General features: G+C 46.0%; 1 protein-coding gene and 1 pseudogene across 1 annotated transcript in view; both read right to left on the reverse strand.

Moving 5' to 3' along the window:
• Window positions 1–15,430, reverse strand: part of SLC16A7 (solute carrier family 16 member 7) — a 377,073-nt gene that overhangs the window by 255,232 nt on the left and 106,411 nt on the right. The window lies entirely within an intron of this gene.
• LOC139005278 (parkin coregulated gene protein homolog pseudogene) lies at window positions 2,151–2,914 on the reverse strand (annotated as a pseudogene).

Here is a 15,430-nt window from a genome sequence, read left to right on the forward strand (position 1 = left end):
TGCAAAGCAATGATAAGTGTCACGGGATATACTGCTAAGGAGAAGGCGAGAGGAGGAAGCTACAGGAACTGAATAATTATCCCAGAACTATTAATTCTATAAAATCGTGGAGAATATCTATTTTATTCACCAACATAGATAACAGCCAACATAGTACCTAGCACATCGGTGGTGCCAAATAAAGATTTGGTGAGTGAGTGAATAAGAAAGAAACAAGGTCAGAAGGGACCGAGAATGTTTGGGTAAGTCAGACAAGGATCAAGCATTTAGTCACATGCTACTCACCAATCTGAAAACTCTAAGAAAGTAACAAAGAAAGCAATCACAGATCTAAATGAGGTTCAAACATGCCCTTGCCAGGGAATTGAGGGCAGTGTACTGATATTAATGTACTTGTGGGCGAGAAGGACATTTATGGACTTCCTTCCTCCCAGGTGTGTGATCAGGTCCTAGTATTTACCACAGGCCGGGCTGCTCTCTGCTTCAGGGGCGGTCTCCTGAATGTGCTCAGGAAGGCAAGGCCAGACTAATAGGCATTCACGCCAGCAAAGTGTTAACCACCGAATTGGTCATGCCTGCATCCTCCCGCAGAATCTAATTCCAAAATATTCGCCTTAATGTCCGCAACTTGGTTCCCAATTTAACAATTTCCACAGTGGCTACTTTTCCCCCCTGGTGATCTTGGGAATGACTAGGGAAGTTTGAATTATGTACTTGAAGACAGGTGGCTCTAAGATTTTGCTATTTGCACAGTGGGAAGGATTTAACATTGGTGGCCCCTATCCAACTTCCTACCTGTATTTCTTCTGGGTAGATGATAGGTAATATTTTTATGTCTTCACTTCCACTGGTTCTGTTTGTATTTGCACTGATACGACATAGAATGTCTGTCTCCCTATGTAATTCTTAGGGGTTTTTCTGAAGCTGCACTATCTTTATACTATAAATGCGATGCTTCTAAGAAGGCTGTATGCTATTACATTGGTGTACATTTAATCAGCACATCTGTCTCTTAGATCATCTTTCTAAGAACTGCTCTGTGTGAATTATATGCCAATCTTTCCTGAAATCAGAATGTTTAGAAAGTAGAATAACTATGAAGTGAAATCACAACATCTGTCTATTATTAGTCTTTTCTTGAGGTGTTCAGAGGAGTTGAAGTTTTGACTTTTGTCTTTTTGTTTTATCATGTTTGGAAAGATTGAAATTGCATGAAGAATAAACACTAGCACTGACCTGTTTACACAGATTATGCTTATTTTATAAGATGGCATCCAAAGAGACATTTTGTAATACATTGACAATGAAACAACTAGCTATGTGCTATTTTATAGTTTTTAGTTCAATGTTTTTGAACTAATGTTATTTATGGTTCACTGAAGGAGCCCATACTTGTCTAACACATATCTTAAGTTGCTGTGTCTTATTCTATCTCTAAATTTATTGCCTAAATATATATTTTAAAACATATAGTTATATTCATGTGTCTCACTTGCCCCTTTTCAAATGCTGTCCAGCTCATGCTCCGAGGAGAAAGCCTAAATTTCAGTAGCACATAAGCTCAGGACGCTTTCTGAGAAACAAGTCCTCCTTAATTACAAAAGAGGAAATTAACAAAAGTTACAAAAAATAGTAGCTGATATTTAGTGAACACCTACAATATTCCACACACTGTTTTTAATGTTTTATATCACTAAACACTTTGTGTTTAGTGATATAAATCACTAATACAATCTCCAAATAAAGATGATTTTAAAAATAACAACAAAGATATAGGAAGCTAATAGGCTGCCAAAAAGAATGGTTATCCTATAACCTATGATTTCATACCTATACCTGCGTAAAAACACTTCAGTTTGTTTTTTTTTTAATTGTCGTTTATTGTCTATAGTACAATGGAGGCTGAGCTGGGACTCCTATTCTGTCCGGGCTGCAGAAAGGGGCACTGCTCCTCGGGGACAAATGAGCACAGGACACTATTGTAATCTAAGAAACAGGCACTATTTATGTATCCGGAAGCCTTGCTCCCAGCGGGCGAGCGCCCGGGGCCGAGGCCACTGTCCCAGCAGCTGGAGGAGTCGGAGAAGGAGAGGAGCCCCGCGCAGACCCATGACCGCAGCACGGGGGACCCCTCCCCCGGCGGCCGGCGGCTAGTTGAGCCGGCAGGACTGGTAGGTGGGCGCCATGTACTTGATGTTGATGAATGTCTCTTCTCCCCCGTAGCGCTCCAAGGCCCCCAGCGTCTCCTGGATCGGATCGCCCACGTTCTCCCTCCTCTGCTGGCTGTAGTCGATGCCGTCCCCGGAGTTCAGGCTCATGTTCTTAAAGATGTTCATGATGGGGAGGATCTGACGGTAGTAGGGCACCAGGGCCTCGCCCACCATGTTCGCCGACACCACCAGGTGCTGCAGGACCTTGAGCGTCACACAGATGACCTGCCGGTTCCGGAGGTTCAGGGCGTTTTTGATGGGGATGATGAGCTGCGGGATGATGGGGAGGACCTTGCTCCCGCCGTGCTCCTGCATGTCGTGGATCCCCTGCCGCGCGAAGAACTCGTAGGGAAAGGTCATCTCGCAGAGCCCATCGAAAAACAGGGGCAGGTAGTGGTGGTAGTCCAGCTTCTCGATCTCCACCTTCCACGCGATCTTGTTCCCTTTGGAGTCATGCTCAAGGGCGATGGGGAAGTCTCCGGGCCGGAAAATTTCCGGAAGGCTGTGGGCTTGGCCGGTCTCTCCTTAAATGCACCTGCCGTGGGCGGGCCTTTCACCTGCCGTGTCCAGGTGAGGGTCGGAGGTCGCAGGTAGAGGTGGCAGGTGGCCGGCTGGAGCCTCCCTGGCAGCTCGGGGGGGCAGGCAGCACCACCCTGGGCAGGACGCCCCTCCGCACAGGCCCGCTCACCCCCGCTCACCCCCATCCCGCAGACGGGGCCGGTGGAGACAGCTGTTCCCCCAACGAGCACAGGCCTGGGGCGTGGCAGGAGCCCACGCGGACACGAAATTCTTGAAAGAGTAAGAAGGAAGAGGGTGTCCCAATATTGATAAAATTTGAACATATGTATCATTATTTAAACCTAACAATGATACTCAGTGGTAGGTACTATTATCCTGATTCTATAACTCAAAAATGGTACCAAGAGGGCTGGTCCTGTACTCTCAATGGCTCAGACTTCTCATCTCTAATAATTGTTTCTTCCACCACCTTTCAAGCTACCTACTCCCCTGGTTATACTTCTGACCTTTTCCTCACCAATCACCTCTAAAACCTCAAATCCAAGCAGCCCATTTAAAAAAAAAAAGTTTTTTATTGATTTCAGAGAGAGGAAGGGAGAAGGAGAGAGAGATAGAAACATCAATGATGAAAGAGAATCATTGATAGGCTGCCTCCTGCACACTCTTTACTGGAGATCAAACTGTGACCTCTGGGTTCATAGGTGGATGCTCAACCACTGAGCCACACTGGCCGGGCTCAAACAGCCCATATTTTGACTACTAACTCTAATTCTAATTTACCTACTCCTATTCTCCAATTGCAATAAATCTGTATTAGAACAATGCAGAGATTAGCATGGCCTTGTGCAAAGCTAATACACAAATTCACAAAGTGTTTCACCTTTTTTGTTCTGGGATTGGACAATTCAGTATTGGAATTGTATCAACTCTCTCCAAATTGACATATAGAGTCATTGCAATTAGTATCAAAATACAAATAGTTGCTTTATTATTTTTAAGAACTTGAAAGCAAATTCAAAATTTGTGTGGAAATACACAGGGCCAAAAATATCTGAGACCAGAGACAGCTTGAAGAAAAAGATCAAGGGTATAGGACTTGCTCTACAAATTTCAAAAATAACGACAAAGACACAGTAATTCAGAACAGGTAGTATTAGTGAAAGGAGACACCAAGTATGAATGGAGCCAAATAGAAGCTCAGAACCACACCACACAAATATGACTTTTGATATTTAGCACTGGTAGTTTTGTAACACATTGAGGAGAAATAATCTTTTGCCGGAAGCCGGTCCATCCTTGCTGCTTGACACAGTCGCTGCAGAGAAGAAACATCTGCACAGCATATGTTTCAATGGACCTGGCATATATAGCATACTGTTCTTAATATGTTTGCTCCCTTTAGCGCCATGTGTTTTAACCAAGGTCACCTCTCCGAGAAAGGTTGTTTCCCCAGGTGGGGATCTTTCCCTGAGGTTAGGGAGGGGATACAACCTCTTAATTAAGTGCCAGGCGGGTAGTTAAGCTACATAATCTTTACTCCCTGGAATGGAGATAAGAAACGCCCTAACCTTTGTAATAGAAATTGACAGGATTAAAATCGGCTGGTATAAATACGGATGTAACAAGACAATAAACATCAGATCCTAATCAGGTCCTCATCAGCTCCTCATCAGCTCCTCATCAGCTCCTCATCACATCCTCATCAGAACCTAGCCAGAGAACATGGCAAAAGATCCTGGACAGAACCTGGCTACAGAACTTCACTGGAGAACCTAGACAGAACATGGCAAAAGAACCTGGATAGAACCTGGCTAAAGAACCTGGTGACTGAACCTGGCTGGAGAACCTGGAGAACCTGGCTGGAGAACCTAGCGAGAGAACATGGCACCAGAACTTGGTTGGAGATCCTGACCAGAACTTGGTTGGAGTTTCTAACCAGAACTTCACTAGAGATCCTGACCAGAACTTCACTGGAGATCCTGGAGGGAGAACCTCGCTATGCTGATGAACTGAAACCAGTTTCCGTGTCATTCATTCTTCGCCGACTCCGTCCACACCTTTGGGGATCCCTGGACCCGTTGGGGTTGGACCCCAACAATTACTCTCTCAGTCAAGTCCGAGGACTCTGAGTAAATCAGCAAAAGAAACTTTCATTTAGCAGAAACTCACTTTTTTCGTCAAATGGAAAGACTTACTTACAGGATTCTGGAAGGGACCTGATGTACTTTTAACCTGGGGGAGAGGAGATGCTTGTATATTTCCACAGGATGCAGACTCACCTGTGTGGATTCCAGACCGTCTAATCCGACCTTATGTCACACCACCCTCCGTCTCCTCCTCATCCTCCTCCTCCCCGGTATCATCCATATCGTCTGACCCAGAGGGCACAGCTGACTCCTTCCCGGACACCAACACCACCATCAAGCACGGCCCTGATGGACCCTTTGATGCAGCCCTTCAACTCGCTGACACGTCGGGAAGCCCGTCGCCAGTGATGCCGCCCGCTAGCCAGACCAACAAGGACAACCAAACCAACAACTTGAGGACAGCTGAAATCTCTTGACTGAAGAGGCCGGCAACCTCCTAAGGAACGGGGCTCCTTGTGCACTCCATCCACTATGTTTATAGCTATGCTTGTTGTCATTGCTTGCCAGTCTTCTTCCGAGTCTTAAACAGCCCAATCTGAGAGGTGGCCGCTGATTTGCATGCGCTATCATTTAAAAAATAAAAAAGGGGGAATTTGCCGGAAGCCGGTCCATCCTTGCTGCTTGACACAGTCGCTGCAGAGAAGAAACATCTGCACAGCATATGTTTCAATGGACCTGGCATATATAGCATACTGTTCTTAATATGTTTGCTCCCTTTAGCGCCATGTGTTTTAACCAAGGTCACCTCTCCGAGAAAGGTTGTTTCCCCAGGTGGGGATCTTTCCCTGAGGTTAGGGAGGGGATACAACCTCTTAATTAAGTGCCAGGCAGGTAGTTAAGCTACATAATCTTTACTCCCTGGAATGGAGATAAGAAACGCCCTAACCTTTGTAATAGAAATTGACAGGATTAAAATCGGCTGGTATAAATACGGATGTAACAAGACAATAAACATCAGATCCACATCAGATCCTCATCAGTTCCTAACCAGAACTCCAACCAGAACTTGGCTGGAGATCCTGGAGGGAGAACCTCGCTATGCTGATGAACTGAAACCAGTTTCCATGTCATTCCTTCTTCGCCGACTCCGTCCACACCTTTGGGGACCCCTGGACCCGCTGGGGTTGGACCCCAGCAATCTTTTAAATAAATATTTTTGCAAAAACTGGTTATCCATAAGCAAAACACAAAATTAAATAAACCCCTATCTTACCTAATCCACACACATAAACATTCAATTTTAGAGAAACTTTAGACCTAATGTGAAGAGCATCAAATAAAAGTTCAAGGATATAATATAGTAGTTTCTCAATAAGAGTCTGGGAGTAGGAACTGGTTTATTAAGATAGCAGGAATGAAGCAAAACCAGGAAAATTGACAAATGGACTACAGTAAAATTAAGAACTCATGTTCATCAATGAATTGTACTTAAAGAGTAAAAAGGGCAATCTATGAATAAGAAGAATATATTTGCAAATACATGTAACTACTAAAATCTCATATTCTGAATATCTACAGGGTGTTCCTCAAAATATATATACGCACTTTAACAGCTGATAAAATGAAATGTAGTTTAATAAACACTGCCTTTCTAATTATTCAAACTGTGTGTATACATTTTGGGGGGACACCATATATATGTTTTCATCCTCACCCAAGGATATGTTTTTTAATTGATTTTTAAAAAGAAAGGAATGGGGGGGGGGGGTAGAGAGAGAGAGAGAAACATTGATGTGAGAGAAACATTAATCAGTTGCTTCTCATACATGCCCTGACCAGGGATGGAACCCACAACCTAGGTATGTGCCTTGACTAGGAATCGAACCCACAACCTTTTTGGTGTATGGGATGATGCTCCAATCAACTGTGCCACCCCGACAAGGGCTCATATTCTGAATATATTAAAAATTTTCAAAATGCAACAAGAAAAGGGCACAAAAAAAGGAAAATGGGCAAAAATATTAAAAAGCACTTCAATATATGCGTAATCTTACCAGCAATCAAGGAAACAAATGCAACCTAAAGTCACAATAAGATATAACACATCAACAGATCTTTCCGAAGATGGCGGCGTAGGGAGCGGACCTGTGTGTGCTGCTCTCTCACAGCATCATTGAAACTATCAACTATGAAGTAAACAACCGCCACTCAGAACCATGGGGAAGTTGGCCCAGTGGGAGATCTACAACTGGAGGAAAAGAAAGAAGCGCAGTGAGACTGAGTGGGAACTACGGAGGCACCAAAACCAGAGGTACACAGTCACACGCCACGCGGGCTGCAAATGGATTCTCGGTATTTTACGAACCCTCGAATCCTCTGGGCTTGCTCGGGGCGGGTCTCTGAGGCCCCAGATCCCACAGGGAGAGGCGGCCACGGCCTTGCAGTGGTCGGAGAGCGAGGGAAGCTCTGATACGCGGCTGCTCGCCGGCACCGAGGGACAAGAAGTCCTGGTGTCCCGGGGAGGCGAGGGGCGCAGAGACGCCGCCATCGCTATTTCCTCCACGCTGGCGACTCCCTGTGACCCCGCCCTACCCTCAGGGCTGTGCCAGAGGCACAAGAGGGAATGACTGTGCTTTTACAAACTCTCAAATCCACTGAGCTGGTTCGGGCGGGTCTCTGAGGCCCCAGGCCCCAAGGCGAGAGACGGCACGGCCTTCCAGCGGTCAGGAAGCGAGGGAGGCTCTGGCGCTCGGCTGCTCGCCGGCACTGGGGGACGCAAAGTCCTGGTGTCCTGGATAGGCAAGGGGCCGCTGAGTCTCCGCCCCGGCGACTCCCTGTGATCCCGCCCTAAGCAATTTACATTCCCATCTGGGCTGTGCCAGACCCACAAGTAGAAGCGCCTTTTCTTCTGCAAACTTTCAAATCCACTGAGCTGGTTCAGGCGGGATCATGAAGCACCAGACCCTACAGGGAGAGGCAGCACGGCCTTGCAGCCATCAGAAAGCGAGGGAGACTCTGTTGCACAGCTGTTCGCCGGCACTGGGGGACACAAAGCCCTGGCAGAGAGTCAAGGGGCCGCGGAGACTCAGCCAGTGCTATTTGCTCCGCCATGGCGACTCCCTGAGTCTCAGCCTTAATCAATTTACATCCCCATCCAAGCTGTGCCAGGTGCACAAAAAGACCCACCTGCGCTTTTGCAGCCTATCCCAACAAATTGCAGACTTCAACTGCTCGCAACCATGGGAGACACACTCAAGAAGCAGACCCAGGAGAACCAGGATGGCGGCATAAGGAAGAGACCTGTGCGTGCTACCTCGCACAACATCGAAACTACCAAATATCAGACAAACACCTATCATACAGAACCATGGGAAACTTGGCCCAGTGGAAGCTCTACAACTGGAAGGAGAGAAAGAACATTGAGACTGAGTAGGATGTGACACCAAGTACAGAGCCCAACCCAACAAACTGCAGATTTCAACTCCTCGCATAGAAAGAAGCGCATTGAGACTGAGTAGGATGTGCTGAAGCACCATGTACAGAGCCCATCCCAGCAGGCTGCAGATTTCAGCTCCTTGCATCTGGGAGGGATGCAATCGGGGGGCAGAGTCGGGTCCGGGGCCGGCCAGGGCTGGGCCTGACTCGGCCGGCACTGTGGAACTGCTGTACCAGCAAGCGCACAAACATGCCCACTGGTCCCAGTCTCTGGTGGGGCGCTGGGGGACAGCAGACAGGCAGTCTGTGCACTTGGTGGAGGGCAGGAGCGCTGGATGTGCAACCACCAGGAATGCCTGGAGATTTTGTCTAGTGGGGAGCCGCCGGCAGGGGACAGAGGGCCAAACTTCCTGTTTCCCCGGTAAGGCTGGGATGGCCCCGGTGAGGTTGAAACGGTCCAGGTGTGGTAGGGACGACCCCGGTCAGGTCGAAACGGCCCCGGTGTGGTAGGGACAACCCCGGTCAGGTTGAAACAGCCCCGGTGTGGTAGGGACAACCCCGGTGAGGTTGAAACGGCCCCCGTGAGGTAGGGACGACCCCAGTCAGGTCGAAACGGCCCCGGTGTGGTAGGGACGACCCCGGTGAGGTTGAAACAGCCCCCGTGAGGTAGGGACGACCCCAGTCAGGTCGAAACGGCCCCGGCGTGGTAGGGACAACCCCAGTCAGGTTGAAACGGCCCCCGTGAGGTAGGGACGACCCCGGTGAGGTTGAAATGGCCCCCGTGAGGTAGGGACGACCCCAGTCAGGTCGAAAAGGCCCCAGCGTGGTAGGGACAACCCCGGTCAGGTTGAAACGGCCCCCGTGAGGTAGGGACGACCCCAGTCAGGTCGAAACGGCCCCGGTGTGGTAGGGACAACCCCGGTCAGGTTGAAACAGCCCCGGTGTGGTAGGGACAACCCCGGTCAGGTTGAAACGGCCCCCGTGAGGTAGGGACGACCCCAGTCAGGTCGAAACGGCCCCGGCGTGGTAGGGACAACCCCGGTCAGGTTGAAACGGCCCCCGTGAGGTAGGGACGACCCCGGTGAGGTTGAAACAGCCCCCGTGAGGTAGGGACGACCCCAGTCAGGTCGAAACGGCCCCGGCGTGGTAGGGACAACCCCGGTCAGGTTGAAACGGCCCCCGTGAGGTAGGGACGACCCCAGTCAGGTCGAAACGGCCCCGGTGTGGTAGGGACAACTCCGGTCAGGTTGAAACAGCCCCGGTGTGGTAGGGACAACCCCGGTCAGGTTGAAACGGCCCCCGTGAGGTAGGGACGACCCCGGTGAGGTTGAAACAGCCCCCGTGAGGTAGGGACGACCCCAGTCAGGTCGAAACGGCCCCGGCGTGGTAGGGACAACCCCGGTGAGGTTGAAACGGCCCCCGTGAGGTAGGGACAACCTTGGTCAGGTCGTAAGGGCCCCGGTGTGGTAGGGACAGCCCCGGTCAGGTTGAAACGGCCCCGGCGTGGTAGGGACAACCCCGGTCAGGTTGAAACGGCCCCCGTGAAGTAGGGACAACCCCAGTCAGGTCGAAACGGCCCCGGTGTGGTAGGGACAACCCCGGTCAGGTTGAAACAGCCCCGGTGTGGTAGAGACAACCCCAGTGAGGTTGAAACGGCCCCCGTGAGGTAGGGACGACCCCAGTCAGGTCGAAACGGCCCTGGTGTGGTAGGGACAACCCCGGTCAGGTTGAAACAGCCCCGGCGTGGTAGGGACAACCCCGGTCAGGTTGAAACGGCCCCCGTGAGGTAGGGACGACCCCAGTCAGGTGGAAACGGCCCCGGTGTGGTTGGGACAACCCCGGTGAGGTTGAAACAGCCCCCGTGAGGTAGGGACAACCTTGGTCAGGTCGTAAGGGCCCCGGTGTGGTAGGGACAGCCCCGGTCAGGTTGAAACGGCCCCTGTGAGGTAGGGACGACCCAGGTGAGGTTGAAACGGCCCTGGTGAGGCTCAGACGGCCCTGGTGAGGTTGAGACTACTCCAGTGAGGTTGGGACAAATAAAGGGGACCAGTATGGACTGATGAACAGGGGTAGATACAGAAGCAGAGCAACATTGAACAGAATGTTAAACTACAATGGGGAGCCTGGGGAGGGTTGGGGGGGGATTAAGAGACCAACTGAAGGACTTATATGCATGCATGTAAGATTAACCAATGGACACAAGACACGGGGGGGGGGGGGGCGGGGGGTAGGGGCCGGGGGAATGTCATGGGGGGGAAAAAGGAGACATATGTAATACTCTTTGTAATACTTTAAGAAATAAAAATTATTATTGGAAAAAAAAAAAGATATAACACATCAACAAATAAAATGGCAAAAATCCAATAGTGTGTGCTAATAGTGTTGACAAAAATATAAATTAACAGGGATTTTCATAATTTGCTGGTGGAAGAGTGAACTGTTAAGTTCACTTTGGAAAACAATTGGCCATTTCTAGTAGACCTGGAAGACAGATGTAATATGACCCAGCCTATTTCATGCCTAGGCATACACCCCATGGAAATGCTTGCTTATGGTCATTAGGACATTTGCACTTGAAAGTTCATAGTGCATGGTTCAAAACTGCCAACAACTGTAAAATAAAGAAATAATAGTATATGCACATGATGGAGTCCTAAACAGCAATGAAAACAGACTACATATGCATACAGAAACACTTCTGGATCTTAAAAGCATAAAGTTAAGGAAAAGAAGCCCACACAGTAAGAAAATTACCATTATGATTTCATACACAAAATTCAAAAACAACAAAATTAACTTTTTTTTATTATTGATGAACATTTAGGTAGTAAAACTCTAACGTAAAGAGGGATAGCTATTTTTTGCAGGAAGTAGGAGGGGCGTACGATCAGGAAAGCCTGTGTAGGAAGCTTCTGGGGATCTGCTGTGTTCTAGGAGTTAAAGGGGTTTTCCCCATCAGTTTGTGAAGCTGGACATTTATGTTTTCTTAACTTTGTTCCATATTAGTAAGAAATAAGACATAATTCTATTAGAACAGTTATGGAAGCAGATACCACATTTAAATGTCTGTGGACAACTCTGAAGAAAGGGTTGCAAGTTTACCACAGGGCAACACCTTGAAAGAGTAAGAAGGAAGAGGGTGTCCCAATATTGATAAAATTTGAACATATGTACTAATGAGTGAAAGAAAAAAAAAAAGTAAAATTGTGAGCCAGGTAAAAAGAGACAGTTGCAGATTGGACCTAACGAAGGTGAAAGTAGCTTGCATCAGTCAAGGGGCCACCCGGATGCAGATGGCAAGTTCAAAACGGGTTACTTAAAAGGGCTGGATTATCTAGAGGTGAGAACAGGATTAAAGGAACAGGAAGAATTGGTGAGGTGCCCAGGGACTTCAGAAAGTCCTCATGACTGGAGGGGGCAAGGGAGGGAATAAAGGGTTTAGAGAAGTTCAAGTGAGAGCTGAGCCAGAGCACATATGCAGTGAAGCAGGAAAGGGCCATGCGTGAGTGAATGAATAAATGTTAAAATAAATGGGCAGAGGACAAGGGTGGGGAAATAAATTGCCTGTTAGTTTCTTCCTCCCACCCTCTGATTTCCTTCTACTGCTTGCCATTGTCCAAACCCAACGGAAAACCAGAATATGGGAGTGGCTGAGTGATGTAGTTGCAACAGGCTAGTCTTCTTCGACTCAGAGCAGAGCAGAGAACAGCAGAGAAACCACTCAGGGACAGGGAGGAGCACAGGACTGTTATCAGCAGAGCGAGCTTCATCTCGAGGAAGAGGAACTAAGGACATTCATGGGTGATAACCCAGAGACAATTTTGGGGGAAGGGAAAGATAGTGAAGGGAACTCTTATCTGACTATTTTAATCTAAATAAAGTCAATGCAGGGGTTGTCTGCTTGGAGGGGAGGAAAATGAGTAGATCAGGTCATTTGAGAAGATTAGAGGAAATTTGAAATTACTCTGGTAGGAAATGCAGTAGGAAGTCAATTAGATATGGGTAAAAGAACTGCTGAGTTGCACTGAAGGCAACTGAATTTTTCATAAGATGACAGTTTCTCTATTTCAGTGCTTAAGCAAATATTAATCAAAATCACTTACACAGAAGTGAAAATACGTTTTCCTTATTTAACGGCTTCTAAGGCAAAAAAGAGTTTTTAGGGCAGGAATTGTGTCTTATTCATACCTATTCTCACACTTCATTTTCTCCCTCATCCACATGATAGACACCAAACATGCATGCTTGTGCGTGCGCGCACACACACACACACACACACACACAACCTAACACTATGTACTTACATAAATTGGCACTTGAAATTTTCCTAATCAGGATAGGTATTTTTTTACCTTCATCTATTGTAATTAACTTAATACAAAAATACATATAAAAAGTGTTGGTTGGTTAAATTTTGGGTTTTAGTCCTAGTTTCATGACTTAATTTTGGTAAGTGCTATGATCTGAATGTGTCTCTTTAAAATTCATATATTGAAATACTAATTCCAATGTGATGGTATTAGTAGGAGGCACCTTTGGAAGGTGCTTAAGCCATGTGGATGGAGCCATCATGAATGGGTTAGTGCCCTATGAAAGTGGCTGCAGACATTCCTAGTTTCTTCCACCAGCCGAGGACATGGAGAGAAGGCACTGGCTAAGGAACTAGCAGGAGAGCCTTCACTAGAAGACAACCATGCTGGTGCCTTGATCTTAAACTTCTCAGTCTCCAGACTATGAGCAACAAATTTCTGTTGTAGATAAGCCACCCAGTCTATGGTATTTTGTTATATAGCAGCTTAAGCAGACTAAGCCAGTAAGTCAGGCATACATTTATTTAAAGCGTAGCCTAAATAAGCATTTGCTTCTTTGGAGCCATTCCTGGTCGGGTTATATGAAAGATGATTTTCACAGTTTTATTATTTTTATGAAAACCAGAAGTGTATATGCCAAAATATGTCAAACAGGGATATTTGATTGGCATGTGCATATGTATTTTTCCTTATGTCTGCTCATCTGTTTTCTGGCTTTAATAGTAAATGGTGGTATTAAAATTAAAGCCAGAAGATAATTATCTACTAATCATATGGTGTAATCAAAATTTTCTAATCTGTTCTTTGGAAATACATAGATTTTTTTTTAAAAAGTCAAATGATTTAGAAAAGACATTCATGATCACAGCTTCTGAAATAGTGGGTGATTATTCCCCAAACTATCCATCAGGTGCCTACCTGAAGTGTGCTTAGCCTAGCCTCTATTAGGTAACCATGAAAACATCAAGTTAGGCCAACAGTTTTTTGTCAGAAGGTAAAGATGAACAAGACTTTTTTTCAAGGTTCAGATATTCCCAAACCAGAAATATGGCAGGAGTTGAAATGGATATTAATCACATGCTATTATTAGAACTGCACCTAAGGAATATTTTAAGGAGAGTCAGAGGAGTGTGCATTCTGAGCATTACATGCTCACTGGAGATTGGGATATGACTTGAAGATGCGAGATATGATTAGTGGCTATATTCTTACAGAGTGGATCATCTGGAGGCCAAGCTTTCATTATGCAGACGTTTGCTGAAGGACAGATATGTGAAAGGCACTTTATCAAGGGGAGTGCTGGCAGAAGAGGCAGAGGTGGGGGTGTAGGTGCACCCCTACTCCATGACCTGTCTTATTCAGAAATGGTTCATTGCCTTTAGTAATGACAAGGGTAGAATCCATATGTCTCTTTGAATCATCCAATTACTAATGCCTATAACTAATTATAATCAGTTAGTTATTAGACATTTCTATCCATAGCCCCTGGGATGTCTTTGAGACACTACCTAAGAAGTTTCTCCATTAATAAATGACGGCCCTGATGGTGTGGCTCAATGGTTGAACATCCACTTATGAACCAGGAGGTCATGGTTCGATTCCCAGTCAGGGCATATACCCGGGTTGCAGGCTTGATCCCCAGTGTGGGGTGTGCAAGAGGCAGCTGATCAATGATTTGCTGTCATCATTGATGTTTCTATCTCTCCCTCACCCTTTCTCTCTGAAAAAAAAAAAAAAAAAAAATATATATATATATATATATATATATTAAAGGAATGATGTAAAGCAAGAGCATTCTTCTAAATGAACCAGCTCTGAGAAGACGACTGAGTGTGCACTGCTTAAACACAGGGTTTAGTGGTAGGATTACCAGGGGATAGGGATCACGCAGAAGGGTAGAAAGCATACTCTGATTGATGATGTTTCTATCTCTCTATCTTTATCCCTTCCTCTCTCTCTAAAAATCAATAAAAACATTAAAAAAAATAATGGTTTTGTAAAGTGAGGTGTGTGTGGGTTGAATAAACATTATTTATAAAAATACTTATTTTGTATTTGAATAGGCAACACATTATTTTAGCTGATTGTCCTGTAACTTATTTTAGTAGTTACTCAAAAACTAACCAGGCATTGTATTAGGCCAGTGGTCGGCAAACCGCGGCTCGTGAGCCACATGCGGTTCTTTGGCCCCTTGAGTGTGGCTCTTCCACAAAATACCATGTGCGGGCACGCACATACAGTTCACAGCACAAGTGGTCTGCTTAGAAAGACCTGGAGAAGGAAGATTAACACCTGGAATAGTATTCCTGACTCATATAATCAACTGAAAAAACTAGTGTTTGCTGTTCTTTCCTTATTCGGGTCTACATATTTATGCCGACAATAATTTTCAAGCATGAACTTTATCAAGAGTAAATTGAGAAGTCGTCTTATTGATGAGAACCTGGAATCGTGCCTAAAATTAAAAACAACAACATACAAACCTGACTTACCCAAACTTTCCAAGGAGATGCAAGGCCATTGTTCACCTTAGTGTTTGTCAGTCGTTGTCATGATTTAATTTTATGGATATTGTAAGGTAAATTGTAAGGAATTTAATTTTATCAATAAATAATATCGTTATTAAGTATGATATCAAGTTTTATTCAACTTACCTATAGTCTAACTAAGACTTAAAACTTTAAGTAAAGTTTATAAAGTTAATTTTAGGGAACGTTGTGGAGTGAAAGAAGATGTAGTGTCGAGAATTGAGAAAGGTACGTTGCGATGGTTTGGACATATAGAGAGGGTGAACGAAAGGAGATAGACGAAACAAGTATGCAAGACGAGTGTGGATGGGAGAGTTGGAAGGGGTCGACCTCAGCGAACG

This window comes from Myotis yumanensis, unplaced genomic scaffold (assembly GCF_028538775.1).
Source record: "Myotis yumanensis isolate MYYU_CA2020_CCGP unplaced genomic scaffold, mMyoYum1.0.hap1 SCAF_3, whole genome shotgun sequence".
Taxonomy (NCBI): Eukaryota; Metazoa; Chordata; class Mammalia; order Chiroptera; family Vespertilionidae; genus Myotis; species Myotis yumanensis.